Raw genomic sequence first — 16,943 nt, 5'->3', positions numbered from 1 at the left:
CTTGTGAAAGATTTAATTTTTTTCTCGCTATATATATATATATGAATTTTTCCCTCTAGGCAGTTACACAGAATATTAATAATAGAAGTCTAAAAGGTAAAAAGAATTTGTGTGAAAATTTAAATAATAATTCAGAACTATGACAATCATGTATGTGTTAAATGTGATTATTATGTGAGCTTTTGACTTCATCTTACTTTCTTAGACATATTCTTGTGAAGACACAGTTGAATAAAGAGACTTAAAGCCAGAATCACATTTTCTTAATTTTTTGTTTTGTTGTTCATCACTGCCCCATTAAATCCAAGCTGCCAATATTGTGTTTGTGAAAGAGAAATATTGATATTTGGGGTAAGATCTTTAGACTGTCATTAGGTCAGCTAACATGTTACATGTGAAGATAATGGCAGCTGAAACTCCTCCTTTGGGCCCTGACTCAGACATTCAGTGCAGCTCCAGCTATTGCAATGCATTAATTGTGCACAAGGAAACAGACTGGAAAAGGTAAACCTAGGAAAAAGGCCAGAAAAATACCTTATGGGACATCAGTATCTATCCTCATCAATGAATAAATTATAGATTTCTTTCCAAAAATACGTGATTTCTTTTTAGGATCTAAAGTGTTTTTTTATATTATATCCTATCCCCCTATCTCTGCTGGAGTTAGGGGCATGGCAGGACTACAACTGCTCATGTTGTGGCTTTTTAGTACCGGTGGGTTAAAGTTACTTTAACAGCTGAATTTCAATTAGATTATTTTCCCCTTTTACAGTTGTGAGGATGCAAGTAATCATGTAGACACCAATTTATCCACATTTGGACACTACCACACAACATTACACAATGTTCTATATTTAGTTTTCTCTCTGTTTTCCTCTAGTCTTTATTCCTAAATTTTTCCCTTTCTTAAGTTAATTTCCTGAAAGGAGCATAAACCTCCCCCCCCCAAAAAAAACCAAAAAAACACCCCAAAACAAAACAGAAAGAAAAACCTATAAAGAAAATTAAGTAAATGAAATTTAGTCTCTTGGCAAAACAAGGTCTGAATTCAAATTAAAGAAGCAAAAATGTCCTGATAAGATTGAATCAGTTCTTCCCACTAGTTTAATATTCTCACTTCATGAAACATTATCCTCCCTTATCTACAGTGATTTTAGAAGAATTTTCCCATATGTATTTGCATTGATTGTTACCAGGGAAAAAAAAACAGCCTCCTATACTAAGGAGATTCTACTTATAGTCCTACAAAGAAAGCAAACAAAAAGAGCCCTTTTTACATAACCATTATTAATGTAACCTAAAAACCAGTGTTTGAGTTACAAAACATGAAGTAAAACACTTTCAACACTTTCTGGTTGTAAAGAGAAACATTAGATTGTTAGCCTGAGGTTTTAGGATGCCGGCATGAAGTTTACTAAATTTAAAAAATTATTAGAAGCAATTGCAATGTCCTGATAGGTGATAATATGCTTGCATTAGAATGGTCCATGGAAATATCTGTGTGCAAATTGTTTTGTATGATGCAGGAAATCTTATGATTTTTGACTTCTAAGTTCATATGCTTCTCTACTTTTTATATATGAGATGACTGCAAATACATCTAAGGAAACTCAAGTCCTGTGTAGTCAAATAGAGGGAAGTCAAACCAGAAATTCTGATGATCTTACACCTCATTTAAGATGTAAACTAAAAATACTAAAAACATAGAGGTTTGTTTAAACTTTGGCCAGTATGAATATCCCTAATCTGATCCTTATGTAAAGTTGGTTGATTCATTACAAAGTTTAGTAAAGAAGTCTCTTGAGTCATTAAAAGTTCACTATCAGAAACATTACTTCAGTAGTACACTTTAGTATTAGCTCCAAATTTGTGTGGAGGTTGTTGACTTAGCTTTGGTACAGAGAAACTGGATATATTCATAGAAGGTTCTGGACAGGTGTTCTACGGTGGAATCAATTTTTGAGGAAAAATCTCTGACATATACTACTGCTGATCAAAAGTAGATTCTCTGTAAGGAACTCTATTACTAGTTCATCACAATAACTTCAAAGGATATATGTTGAAGATCAATTCATTTTTTTGGATGCATGTCTTTTCTGTTTATCTTAAAAGAGTAATGAAAGGACCACATTTCCAGAAGAATTCTTTTTACCCCAACTTTGATTTCCATAAAAACAGAAGCTTTTTCTGGGTCTTCTGATCCTGTCCCAAATCTTGCAGTATTTAGCTCAAGATCTTAAATTCTGTTTTGTCTCTTCACAGCACTGTCTGCTGTAGGTGAAAGAATGAAAAGTAATTTAGGTAATGTGTGTTCTCCAATGCATGTTTTTAAATTTGTTCACCCATTAAATAAAAAAATCTGTCCTTTATTGCTATAGAAAAAAAAAACCAAACAAAAACAAACCAATTGAAAATGTGACTTGAATGAACTGAAATAGTCAAAAAATGGTTGCATGCTATCTATTTTTCTCAAGTCCTGAGTCAAAGAACAAGACAGGACTGTAAAACACAAAAGTGGGTATATGATCAAGTTTATCTACTGGGCATCAGCTGAAAGACTTTATAAATGTAAGTAAATAAGTAAAACTATTGCTTAGTAGAAGCTCTTTCATTGTTTTTTAAGCTGAACATGTGGCTGAGACAAGAAAATTTCTCTTTATATCTGACACTTACATTCTGTTCCAGTCTCCATTTCAAGAGACTTGAGTAGCAACTGTTGGATATAGGTTTTCCTTCCATTTTTTAACCACATGTTTTACTAAATTAACAGACAATTTTTCCTCGTAGTATGTACTTTTAGAAAGCTGATAAGTAATGTATTATCCTTTCTTCCAAAGTATCTATTGAATTTAAACAAAATAAATAAATTAAATCTCTATATTGAATTCATCAGTATTTCTTAGCAGATACACTCAGGTACAGCACCAGCAACTTATACAAAGGAAAAAAAAGAGCACTCTACATTTCCCTGGGTCTATCCATACTGTTTCCATTGAAATTCCACTCATATAACACTGGCATTACTCCAGCCTTGCTGAAGTTCAAGTAACTTCATACAATTTGGAATCACTTTGTCACATGCTAATCATCAGGCAGTAAGTCTCTGGCATCATAAATTAGTCACTTACTGAAATAAGGAGTAACAATTAATCACCTCAGAGAATACTTGGCAGAATTAGCCATTCCTAAGACTACTATACCTTACTGACAAACACTGTACAATAATTCCATCACACACTGCACATAGCTGAAGACATAAGCTTTACAAAGTCAAAGTAGAGTACCCCTAAGGTTCATCTTGATTATATCAGAAGAGACAAAAGCCTCTGATAACGTACTTCTCTTAAAATAAAATTTTTATTATATTCATGATTATATTCATGCTATATGTGAGGTTCCTGATGAAATAATGCTAATTTTTGTTTGTAAGACTGATTTTCACTTGAACAAATAAAATCATTCGCAGAGGCATAATTTAATTATTTTTTTACAGTCTTTTTTACCCTAGATATAATATTGTTGCATTTTATGGTCACAATATTCTTTAATTGGATTTCTGTTTCCTCATTCCTAATATTTTAGGATTATTTTAAACCTATGTGTTTGCAGAGTAATTTACAGTATGTAATCATAAAGTATCCTGCTGTGAACAATATGACATGTACTGATGGATTTCTGAATGTCATGAAGCTGAACCAATCTCAGCTGTCAAAACTGTTCTATTAGGAAAAGCTTAAGTTTGTAAGCATCCATCCAGCATAAACAACATTTTTGACCTCTATATCTTGCTGAATAAAGGAAATATACCTATTATTATGTGCATTTCAACTGTGCTGCTCTCACCAAGACTGCAACTACATGTCCAGAAGTTGAAGTGATGGAATAGGAAAGAGAAGATCATTCCTTTAAAAGACTAACCTATCTGAAATTCAGCCCACATCTTGGAATAAATCCATTCTTTGTATAGTGCATGAATATGTCCAATCTTGCCTCGTCCCAGTGTGCAGTGTGCAGTGTGCACACAATCATAATTCCAAATACAATTCCACTCTCAGTTTGTCCTAGAAAATTTTCCACCTTTATATCAAGAATATTTTCTTCTAATTTCAGTCTGCATTGAGTAGAATTTCATCGTTTTTTTTAATAGAACCTTCCTACAACATTCCCGGAATATTATCAAGAACACAGAATATGCATTCTCTGCAGTTAAAAATACCTATGACACTTATGATAGCAGCAAAATAGTTTCTGTTTGCCTGTTAGGGGTGGTGGTGGGGCAAGCCTCATGTACCTTACAGATAGCCTAACATCAAACTTCTCAGCAAATCTGATATGCAAATGCTGTGTTCAGTACACATACAAAGCTTACATTTCTATATTGCAAAATTTCTTCCTATATAATAGCATGAGTGCTATAATTCCATTATTGATTTTAATTTTCACCTTGTTTCCCTTATCGACAGAGATTTAGCATCCCGCTGTGGAAGAAAAGCTGAGGCTTCCCAACAGTTCCAATTTTTAATGAATACTCAGGATATGATTCTATTATTTGCTCATTTCTGCCTGCTTTTCAGAACTGAGAATATTTTTATTCTCCTGAAATTAAACCATGTCTCAGGTCCCCTTTTTTAATTATACAGTCATAATTTTCTGTTTTTTTCAGATTTAATGGAAATTGAGGATATCCAGGAAAACGGAATCTTTTTTCAAACAAATTTAAATAATTTCCATTTTATACTTTCCTAATAGTCATTCAATTGGACAAAACACTTAGAGCCTCTAAGTCTTACCTGAAAAAATATAGTGAAGAGAAAAAAAAATCTTCCTCACATGTATATACTGTGCTGGAGCCAAAACAGCAAATAAAGCAAGTAAAATTCAGATTTTCTATCTCATATCTCTCTTTAAGGACACTGCAGGGAATATTCTTTACAGTAGAGGCAAGATGTTACCTTCTAATGGCAATGGAAATTATTTAATTTGATCTGCCTAGAAGGAACTTGAAAAAATTATCATAAGATCATAGAATCACAGAATGGCTTGGGTTGGACAGGACCTTGAAGTTAATCTAGTTCCAACCCCAATGCCATAGGCAGTAAAATTCCTCATGAATTTCAATTAACTAGGTTTCTAGGAGATTTAGGGTAGAAATGACAAGATGTGTCAGAAGTCTCACCCCATTTTTATGATCTGTGGCAACAGAGCTCTAGTTCTTTAGTAAGGTTAATTTTGATGCCATTCTTTACCAACTTCCTTATCATAACAGAGCTGAGCAAGTATATAAAAAATGCAACTACAGACTTTTTTTTTGCGGATTATTACTGAATCTTTAGGATGATTAGGAAAGAGATTTGACTTGGGGTGAACTGTGTGTATTTGTCCAATAATTTGAAATTCCGTGTGCACTGCTGAGTAAGGTTAGGAAGCAGTTGCTCTGAGACAGGTACCATTGTCTTTGATGCTAAATAATGACATGGAAATGCTTTCACATGCACATCAAAGTGTAATCTGAGTAGAATTGGATTATTTAACTGGAACTATTTGCACAAAGTTGTGAACAGAGACAAAATAGCTCATAAGAATATAAAATGTTTTATTACAGGGTATGTAGTGGATAACCAAAATGTTAAATATAATTAAACAATTTGTCCTAGGACTCACATTATGTGGATCAGTTTGAACTCACACAGTTATTAGTTGATACTGCCAACTCCCCTGTTCTCTTTGTAGCCAAACCAAATTTACCTCTAGTTTTGGTTAATATAATGACTACGCAGCAATGAAATCTCCACAATCTCAGCTTGGTCAGAGATCTTCTCCATCACATGACATCACAGATATTCAGTTTGTTCTCCTCTTTTGTCTTTGCTTCTATGTTTCCATGGCAGTTCTTTAACACTAGCATAAGATGCCTAACTCTCACATGACATGAATTAGACATATATTGACTCAAAAAACTTTTAACTGATATAGAATGGAAAGTCTAAATGAGTCTCCATCCCTTTATACCTGCTAGAAATAGCCACCTATTAAAAATAGTTTAATACTCCTGAGCAGCTAATAAAATATACAAACATGAAAAACAGACAGGGGACGGCCACTTTTCATGAAAGCAGGAGAGGATGAATATGATTGTTTATATCTTTTTTCTTATTTCATGTACTTGAAGATTCTTTCCCTGCATTTATTATTTTGAATTTTACTGTAAAATATTGAGTACTCCTCCTCCACACCCATGAATTAAATACAAAGAAAAATTTTGCTCTAATTTTAAAGGAGGTAAATCCATAGTAGCTCCTTTAATTTTACTTGAAATACAATAATATAAGTATTGTTAGGAAGAAAGTAGACTTAATAGGTTTCTCACTGCAGAATATCTTCATGAGTTTTACTCTGAAAACAGAAGCCAACTGATGCCATGTCAAGATGGAAGGAAGACTGAGCATTGTGGGTCTACAGTTTCTTATAAGACAATAAACATAGTTCTAAAATCCATAATTATTACCTATTTTCAAATTCCCTTTTTTCTTCCCCACGGTGATGCAAAAACCTGGAAATTATGAACCTAATATTTCAGATGTATCTAGAATGGTTAATCCCATTGTATTTTTCTTCACATGTATGCTGTTGTAGAGACTTAGATATCAGATCAGCAGAAAAAAAAAGGTTTGAAAAATATATAAAATGCATAACCATATAAAATGTGAAAAACATATAAAACATATAAGAATAGTTGTTATCAGAGTACTGTGTAATGTACTACATATCTTCATTGGCAATTGAGACATTAGAATGTGAAAATACTTCAACACTTGCAGATTTAAGGTTATGCTTTGTCAGTGGGTGGAACACCTTTAATTTAATGGTGGAACACCATTAATTTACAAGTAACTGCAATTAATAGTGAAAATTTTTTTCTATTTTAATTCAGCATAAATTACCTGGACAATTGTTTTACCATGGTGTTTTTTCCCCAGCTCACTGGTGATGACATGGCAATAACAACTAGTAAGTAAATATTTGGTAAGCAATCCTTTTTCATTACTGAAATTTATAATTATAGTCTTTTTCCCTCCTAAATAATTGAATATGTCTAATTGCTCTTCCTTTTAACTTTAATGCTAGGTTTCAAACTCGTGAATGTACAGGAAAGCACTAGTAGAGACATTATTCTAGTGTGGCTTTCCCTTCTATACAACAATTTGAACTCAAGCAATAAAGTTAAATGAAAAAGGCACTATCCTAGATTTTCAATTACAGCAGAGGCAGGGAGCCAAAATTTTCCCTTTCATTACTGAAATACTTCTCATAGCTACACAGTTAGAATCCCTGCTGCTGCCACTTCTGCTATTCCTGTTGCTGTTACTGCTGCTCTTAAATTGAAGTGCCCTTGAAAACAGATGAGGTTATAGGTCACTGAATAGAAGTTAAAATTGTGGAAAATGTATATTTAAAGGAAACTGAAAAAAAAAAAAAAAGGGCAGGAACAGGCATTCAGATCTTCTTTTCCCATATCTCTACTGCAAAGATATGATTTATTTCCAGATCTGTAATAATTTTTAGTAGTAGCAGTTGTGCCACTAATTTGTCAGTGCACATGAAGTATGAGTGTGAGCCCTCTATGTCTTTTAGTAGTACTTATACCCAGAGATATTTTGTACCAAGAATCTACTCACTGAACAATCAGGTGCATTCCATCTCTGGTGTACCCACCTTTTACTGTGCTACAAATCTCCAAGAAAAAGCATTATTCTTCTATTGCTGTGAACAGCTTTACATGAAGGATATCATGTCTCAAGAGCAGCTCTTTATTTTCCCTGTCCACTTCACTTTGGAAGAGAATTTCTTTCTACCAAGCACATAAACCTAACCCATGATTTCAAGAGTGGAACATCAAATCAAAACTATTTGCATAGCTCTGAAAGCGGTTTACCTTAGACTTGTGTGAGGTGGAACAATTCATTCCTTGTCTATCAGCCTCCTGTGTGATTTATAATTGCCTCCTCTGCAAGAGCTACAGAAAAAAAATAAAGAAGGGTACTATGTCATATTTTTTTCAGTACAGGAGAAAATCAAAACTTGTCCTATTACTACAGATGAAGATGAAAAGAACATTAAAACAATAAGTGACAACATTCTGTCTCAGGCTGTGCAAAAAGTGTCAGCAAATTACCATATGAAGTTTATGTAAAAACCCAAGAAAATCCATCTAAGCACAAAAGACAGTAGATTACCTAAGACAAAAGATTCGTGCCTCAGAAATAAAACAGTTAAAATGCATTCAGCAAACTGAAAAAAATGGTTCCTGACACATAACAAGACCAAACATCATCTTCACCTAACAAGAGTCTCAGCACTCACATGTTAAATGCTGTGTTGCAAAGAACATAGTAATGTGTCATGGGAGAATTGCAACAATGCAGAAGTCTTGATGAAAATTTCAGTCATGAAGAAAGAGTAGTCCAATCCATAAGATTTCCTGATAAATAAGAAAATCCAGAGAAGATGTTACATACAAGAAGGATATTTTTATAAATAATTTTAAAATGTCATACTTGTACAAGGAAACAATAAAAGCAAAGCCTTCTGAAATTCCTCAGAAACCCAATTTTTGCTTCCTTCTTCCAGTCATGGATCACAGGAAGTCAAATACTTCAGAAAAGCTGGGGTTTTTTGTGTATTTTCTAGTCAGGTTGAGGATTTGGGGTTTTTGAGGGGAGAGGAGGGGTAGTGTTTGGATTTTTCCTCTTTTTTGACAAAATAATAGCATACATAATTATTTGTGTAATTCGTTTTTTCAGCCACTGACTGCAGAAATGGAATCACATGTGGTAATGTGAACCCCTGTTATTTTTATTCATGCCAGAACTTATTTATCGTTAAAATTATCAGACACTCTTAGGGGAAGGCCAGAATGTCAACGATTTTCTAATGACAGTTCCATAACAGCATCTATTACTGTGAGAGTTGTACGAGCCTTTCCCGACTCTTACCACTTGAAGATATTGGAGCCTCAGAAACACTCATCTCTGTCTCTGAGGAGAACAGTCTCTCTGAACTCCAAAACCCTTTCTTGATATCCTGACAACTTATACTCTGACTCTTATTACTCTGTAGTGAAGTACAAGATACACTTTCTGTCATTGTGGTACTGTCTGATCCCAAAATTTTCTGTGACAAAATAACTGGCAGTTATCATAAATGCAGAAGGAGGGGGTGTTCAGATCAAGCACAAAATCTGCAGCTTTAGTTCTCATATGAGCAATCATATATTGCTTATCCATGGAAAACTATTCTTATGTGCAATCAGAATAACTACATAATCACACTTTGTACAGGTTTTATGACAAACTAAAAATTATTTCTGCTCTATTATGTTCTCTTCCTCAAATCTCATTTAGTACTGTCAAATTTTAGCTTTAAGTACAGTGACTATTAAATATAATTTTTTCCTATCTTTCTTTTCCTCTCCTGAGAGAGGAAGAAACATCAGTACCTTTCTCTGAAAAGCTTTAAATTGTGCAGGTTTTGTAGTGGCACCTGTGCTGCTGTTCTCTGTATCTCAGAAAGGCTTTTCTGGTGACAGAATAAGCACAAAGAGGGCAACTGATGTGATGAAGGGCTTCTCACCTCCTCAAACAGAGAAATGAAAACAACTATGCACCCCTCTGTTTGTGGAGAAGAAGAATGAGGTGAGATCATGGTTTCAAATTAATTAATGAAATGGGTAAGATGAACATGGAAGAGTTAGTCACCTAATTATCTGACCCTATAATTAGAGAACATCCATTGAGACTACCAGGAGATCCTTAAAACAGGTGAAAGAACATATTTCTTTGCACAGGGGGCAGAAATTCTCTGGAATCTCTTTCTAGGGGAGATAGTGGAGGTAGATGGAATCGGCTGCTTTGAAAAGGGATTGAAGAAAACCCCAGAAGTCGGCTTGTAAAACTAGATGATGAAGAGACCAGCCGGGATCATTAATCCAATGGCTGTGAAGGAGCATAAGAAAAATGAACATCAGGTATTGGTCAGATTTGTGTGCCTTCCCTAAGCATTATCTTATTGTCACTGAACTGGGTAGACCTTTTGATCTGATCTAGAGAAGCGTTTTTATGTTCTCATACAATTTCAACATGCTATAAGATAAGGCTTATTCTTAGTCATCTTAAGGGATCAATTTCTGCTTCTGCTTAAATGTTTCTCTGTCATCTATCTGCAAAACAAGCATCCCCAGTCAAAACTAAGGGCACTAGCAATCAGCTGGGAATCAAATATGTTTCTAACTTATGCAGTGATTTGATAAGTGAAATCATGACTAGAAACAAACTTTCCAGGCTCTTAGTATTCATGTCTTCTGATAAGTAATTCAGGAAGAAATCATATGAGAAATGTAAGAAATGTGGGTGCATTTTTTTCATTATTGAAACATTTACTTTTGTAATAATTCCTGCTCTTTAGGACATTCCACACTTTTAAGAGTTTAAATAACATTTATGCACACCTTTACTTATAGAGTAAGGGGCAAACCATAGAAAGAAAGAGACAAATCATTAATGTAGGCACATTAAAATATCTTTCTTCATTTAAAAGCCAACAAAATCAGAAATGAAAACAAAAAATATTTTAGACTGCAGATTATAAAATACTGCAAATTGCTATGTATGTCAAGAATTTATTTTTCCTCTACTGAACATAGATATATTTACCAAATTTATTCAATATGTTTACTACTTCTATAATAAATACAAATATAAACTGTAAAATAAGACCATCATTGTATTGTTGCTTTTATGATTATTAATTAGGATTAAAAAAATCTAAAAAAAATCCAACCTAATTCTTTCCCAGATGAATCCCTTATCCTTCACCACATCTACTCTACCATTCTTTGGAACATTTTTGCAGAGAATCAGTCTCTTTCTCTGAAGGTCTGAAGAGTGTTATTGTCCCCACAGTGTATTTTCAGAAACATTGATCTCTGTAGCCCATGCTGACTTTGCTTTCCATCTAATTTCTTATTCTCTCCTCTGCATTTCCTCTAGAATCTTAGTTTATCCCAAGTTTTTCCACCTCCATAGCTGTTACCTACCACACTGAGTCACTGCAAAGCTGGAGAAAGATGCAAATAAGCCTTTGTGCCAGCTGCCTCTTATCAGCTCAGCCAAAGTAAGGCTGAATGCCAGAAAAACAAGAAACAGGAGGCAGGCAGGATAAAAGACTGGAACTATGGGCAGAATACTAAATATCTGAAGCCAAGAATGTAAGGAAAAACTACAACTCCCCACACCTTCATTTGTCTTATCCCATTTTCTCATAGCTATTTGTATTTTTTTTTTAATTCCAATCTAATGAAAGGTGATAAATCAAGAATTGATGCTGCTCTGTAGCACTGCAGGACCCAAATGATGCATTGCTCTTTTTCTGTTATTTTTCTGCAACCCATAGGCCAGGAAAGAAAATATTATGATTTGTGATGAAGGACAAAAAGAAACCTTGTTATATTATGCAGAAGCAAAACCAACAGGTGGAAGTTCAAGTACTTCAGTATCAAAATAATGATACAGACATCCTTTCACCCTCTTGCTCCCTTTCCAGTATCCATGTCCATGGACAGAATTTACTCTTATTTTTGAACAAACTGAACTCAAATTCAATTAGAACTGGAATGAATCTCAGGGTTTTTCTAGCTCCTAACCTCTGAACTCTGCTAATGAGGGACAAAGAGGCCCTACAAGCTAAGACTTTTTCTGCTGCTCTTAGGAGCAATGATCCATAACAGTTACACAGCAAGGATCCATGCTTGCACCTAACAACTCAACTTCATCAGAAATTTTATGTTACGATCTTTCTCTACATTTTTTCTCCTTCCCTGCATGGAACTCCTCATGCTGACAGTAGCTCACACCACTCAGCATTCAGCTGTTCACAAGAAACCCAATGGAAAAGGCAAGGCTTTAGCTGCAGCCTGGTGTCAATATGGGCTAGATTTATGCCTAGGCCTGATACAGAGGATACATGGAATATGCATTGATGTGAATTATTAAAAGTGGTTTTGTATATCTGTGAGAATGTATTTCAAAGCATAACTCACCTATCTTCTTTTTTTTGTACAAAGGAAAATTCAATTAAAGAAGAATATATCAACAAATTTTGTACAAAAGAATCCAAAACAACAAAATTATGTGTCTGTTATGTAAGATGAAAGCATGGCAAGAAATTCTTCTGAACAGCTTCATGTCAATAAAGTTCTGATGCATGTGTCCTTCCACAGCTGTCAGAAGAGCAGACTTGCCCTGTCACACACACAGACACATAGATTCTTTGTGGCACAGCTGGCTTCAAAGGAATGTGACCTTCGTACAGAGTGGAAGAGTCATGGGGTCAGAGTGGTAACAACTATTCTTTGATGAATCCTTGTTAATTTAAGATGCACTGCATCCTAGTCAGATGAATTTTAAGAGAAAATCAGAAATGTGTTGGTTATTTCCCAGGGCAGGTAAAAGACTGAGCTCAGTTTTGTCTAGCTGATGTACTGAAATTCACAGCAGTGCTGACAGGGACAAATGCTCTGCCTGGAAAATGGCAGACCACACAGAGATGTATTTGCCATTAAAATTACCCAACTGATCATTTCTAAATGTGAAGTGTGCCCACCTAATCTAAATATCAACAACACATTTGATGAAAAATGGAAACGTGGCTGTTTTTATGTCAGTGTTTCGTTTGCCACAGAGATTAGAGTACATAGCACCATAAACACAAGTATCCTCTGCAGGGTTCATTGTTAGTAATTTAAGGTATGGCACCTAAAATTCTAGAAACCTAGTGAAATATGACTAATGTTATAAAACTAGCAAAACTAGTTTCTGAAAGAGTAGTTTTCATTCTCTTCCAAAATAATAAACATATTTTTATATGTCCTTACATAGTTTTTTATTAAATTAAAAACACCGTGTGTGTGAAAATTTAATGGAGTGAATAATTTTTTTCTGCTACTTGTAATGATTCATCATCAGGATCTAATAGAACACAACTTTCATCTCTCCCAGGAGATTCCACACTCTTTACACTTGCAAATATCAGTTTTCTAAATTTCTCAGTAGTGGAGGAGTGCAGGCTATAGTAGATAGGAACAAAAGGATTCCTGCCAGTTGTGACATGAGGAATTACTACATCACTTTCTTAAGATGTAGTAAAAAATCTTCAAGAAGAGTAAAATGAGAGTGAAGGAACTTGTGTCTTCCCTGCTTCCAGAGGCACAAAATTTCCACAAAACCTCTTTCTTCATTTTCCAAATAATAAAATACAAAAACATGATATTTTTGCGATATGTCACAGAATTCTTACACTGGCGGCTTTCTGAGTTATTTCTGAGACTTTCTGATCATGAAGTATTATGGACAGGGGCACACTAAACACAGGCTCTCTTGGTGTATATTTGCTGTTGTAGATGAAAATTCAGCACCATTTTTGTACTACTTCTTGTGTATATTTGCTGTTGTAGATGAAAATTCAACATCACTTTTGTACTACTTCCTCTTTCAGAGGACCCTCTCAACTTCGGCCTCAATTCTGATATTTTCTGTTCCTGGCATATACCTGACACCCATCTTGTGCACCTGAATCTTTTGTCAACAGTTTCTGTAATGGGAAAACATTCAACAGAGTAGGTAGCTGGGTTTTCTGGGGTTTTCAAAACTCTGCGATCCCCTTGCCCAGTGTAAGCACAATGGAATATGAGCAGGCTTGCCACTCGATCCTCAGCTTCAAAAAACACCTTCAAAGTAACACTAGACTGTGACCTTCCCATCTGCAGTCAGCCCACAATAACTTTCATATGTGAGTTGCTCGGGAGTGCTGGGAGCAAGCCTCAGTTTGGTGGCTGTAGCATCTAGTCCTCTAAATGTGAAAACTGATGGAAAGATAGAAATAGAACTACACATATTCTGCTTTTCTACATAGCTTCATAAAGTTCCAATAAAATGGAAGTTAAATTACATGGGGAATATGGTCTAATCATTAGAATAACTTTAGCTTTTAAAAACACACAGTCCTCCCCACGGAGTTTATTTAAACAAAGAGATAATAATTTCCAGCTTTTTTGTAAAATAAAGAAACAGTTGTAGTGGGTCCCTCACAGGGTTGTGAGTCCTGCCAGCAAACCTGCTCCAGCATGGGCTCCTCTCTCCATGGGTCTGCATGTCCCTGCCAGGACCCTGCTCCAGCACAGGCATCCCAGGGGTTCACAGCCTCCCCTCAGGCATCCCCCTGCTCTGGCATGGGTCTCCTCATGGATCTCAGCTCCAGTGTCTGGAGCATCTCCTCCCCTCCTTCTGCCCTGACCTTGTTGTCTGCAGAGTTGTTCCTCTCACATATTCTCACCCTGCTCTTCTCTGACTGCACTGAGTCCTGTGCAATAACTTTTTTCTCCTTTATCACAGAGGTGCTGTGACCATTTCTGATTGGCTCAGCCCTGGCCAGCAGCACATCCATGCAGGAGCTGTCTGGCTTTGGCTCTGCTGGACATGGGGGAAGCTTTTGGCAGCTTCCCTCTGTAATCAAAATCAGGCCACATAAGCCCAGCACAACAGTGAACTGGTGCAAGACAGTCATATAATCCTGGGAAATTATTTTCTGCATTTAGAATTGCATCTTTTGCTTTTATCTGTTTCTTAATTATATGAACAAATCAATGTGGCTGAACTGTAATTTTAAGGACAATGTTCAATGTGGCAATTTTTACATAATGCTAAAAGTAAGATGACCTTTTGGCTATATAACTGAATTTATTTATTATATTCAATATATTTAAACTGAGAACTAGAGTTAATTATGATTAAAATTATTAGACAATCATTCTTCCTGGTTCACATTTCTACTTTCCAAACAGAAACTACTTTTGAAATGAGCTTTTAAGGGAACATTTCAGATACTTCTCTACAAAATGAAGCTTTCATAATTACAAAAATACTTGCATTGTAGTCATTATTTAAGTATTAACAGCAAAATTCTTGACTTAGTATTCATTCATACAGCTTTTTTGAATGGTATCCTATGAATATCAAATGGAAATTTTAAAAAAAATTTTTATACCAATTCTACAAATTGTTTAACTTCTTAAACTAAACCATAAAAGCCAACACACTGAGAAGTCTGTGCATCCCGCAATCACTCTTAGGGATCTGATGTATCAGGAAAAGTTAATTTCTTATAGCTTATAGGTATACTCGTCTAGCTTTTCTCATCATGTTTTCCCTATACTACCTGCTTGGTTTTGGAGTAAAATACACTGTAATATGTCTTGTCAATAGCTGTTGCCCATCTCTCCGTCTCCTTTTCAATATTATGTGGAATTTAAAATAAATTAAAATCTATCAGTGTCTTTAACAACAATGCTTTGGATTCTCATGATTACAAAAAATAACAAAGCCAAAACAATGGAAACAAGAAGCAAAAAGGAAAACCAAAATAAAATGCATAATTATTGAATTTCAAACATCCATCTGTAGAATATCTGTGTAGCTATCAATCCTTTCTTTTATTTAACATGCAAATTGATCAGAAGAGATCTACAGATGCAAATGTTTCTCATACCAGTAACACAGAAGTGACACCCAGCTATCTGGGGTTTTTCTCTTTTACTGAATATCTTGGCTGCTTAATTCTGTTCAATCTTAAAAGAAATACAAATTTAAAACTAGAGAATATATATTTTTCTAAAATTTAAAAAAAGAAGTTATGTAAGAGGGGAAAAAAAATTAAAAAGTAGGATTCATAGCTAATTCTTTTATTGGAGAAATAATAAATAATCTCTGATGCTAATTATAAAAAACCCCTCCAAATTGAAAATATATAATCAAAACCACTTGCCAAAAAATTGTCTTCACATAAAACTCCTAATTTTCTTGAATTTTCCTTTCATTATGAAATTATATTCTGATTTACATTAACCACTCATGCCTATGAGTTCTGCAAATGACCTGGCAAACAGCAAAGATGACCCTGAAAGATTGAAGTGAGCTTATGATTACACTACTATTACACAATTTCAATCCTAAGCCAGATCTTTGAAAAATGCATGGCAATTGTGGGATATTTTGAACATTGACCTATTATTCTGAACTCCTAATGAAAATCCTTCAGAAGAAAAAAAGCCAAGCCTATAATGTTTCTGTGTTAGACAGACACAAAAGCCATTTTTACTTCCACATAGATTAAAGCATATTGGCTGCAGACTCTATTCCCCGACTGCTCTTGTGAAATGTGGGAGAACAGCAAGTTTTGCTATCAGTTTTTTGCAAATTAATACTGATACAGTAATACAGAAAATTTTTAAAAATGTATTAAACTTAATTAATTAATGTATTAAACTATAAACATTAATAAATCAATGTATTAAACTTGTCCCTCCTGGAGCTCTATTTTCTTAAACTAATAATTGCTGTAATGATATGGTGTTAGTATGCTTAGGACTGGCAAGGCAACCTTTTTCTTTCATTAAAAAAAATCCTTGCTTCTGAAAGCTGAAAATATTGTTCATTAATGGGGAAAAAGATGAAAATCACACAAGCCAGTAGTATTTGTAAACTATGTAGTGTTAGAAGTAAATAGAGGCTTGGATAGCTGATAGCCCTTCAGTAAGAACTCTCTCTAGATAAAACATATGCTGACTTATGTCTCTGCTGTTCATAATTCACAAGAGAAACAAGGCTGTGGGTTTTCTATCTCAATACCTTCACCATTTTGTATCATCAGTGATTGGGTATTTTTCTGTTTGGAAAAGAAATAATTCCATTCTAATGTGTATTCTTCCAATTATGTGTTGGTGCAAGATGGACATTTTAAGTTAAAGGATACAATTGTTAATGTCTGCTGGTGTGAACACTATCTAGAGAGTCAATAACTGTTTTTAAGTTCCATTTTATGAAAAAAACCAGATG

General features: G+C 34.6%; 1 long non-coding RNA gene across 1 annotated transcript in view; it reads right to left on the bottom strand.

Annotated features, from left to right (window-relative positions):
• The window catches only part of LOC139592532 (uncharacterized), a 254,044-nt gene that overhangs the window by 123,186 nt on the left and 113,915 nt on the right, over positions 1-16,943 (bottom strand). Inside the window, exon 2 of the long non-coding RNA XR_011680034.1 lies at positions 7,934-8,014. This is a non-coding gene — a long non-coding RNA (uncharacterized lncRNA). The remainder of the gene's footprint in view (positions 1-7,933; positions 8,015-16,943) is intronic.

The sequence above is a fragment of the Agelaius tricolor genome, unplaced genomic scaffold (assembly GCF_023055355.1).
Source record: "Agelaius tricolor isolate 1412-34295 unplaced genomic scaffold, bAgeTri1.0.p SCAF_8, whole genome shotgun sequence".
Lineage (NCBI taxonomy): Eukaryota > Metazoa > Chordata > Aves > Passeriformes > Icteridae > Agelaius > Agelaius tricolor.
Note: the sequence above shows the minus strand (reverse complement) of the source record. Positions and strands in the feature narration are given on the sequence as shown.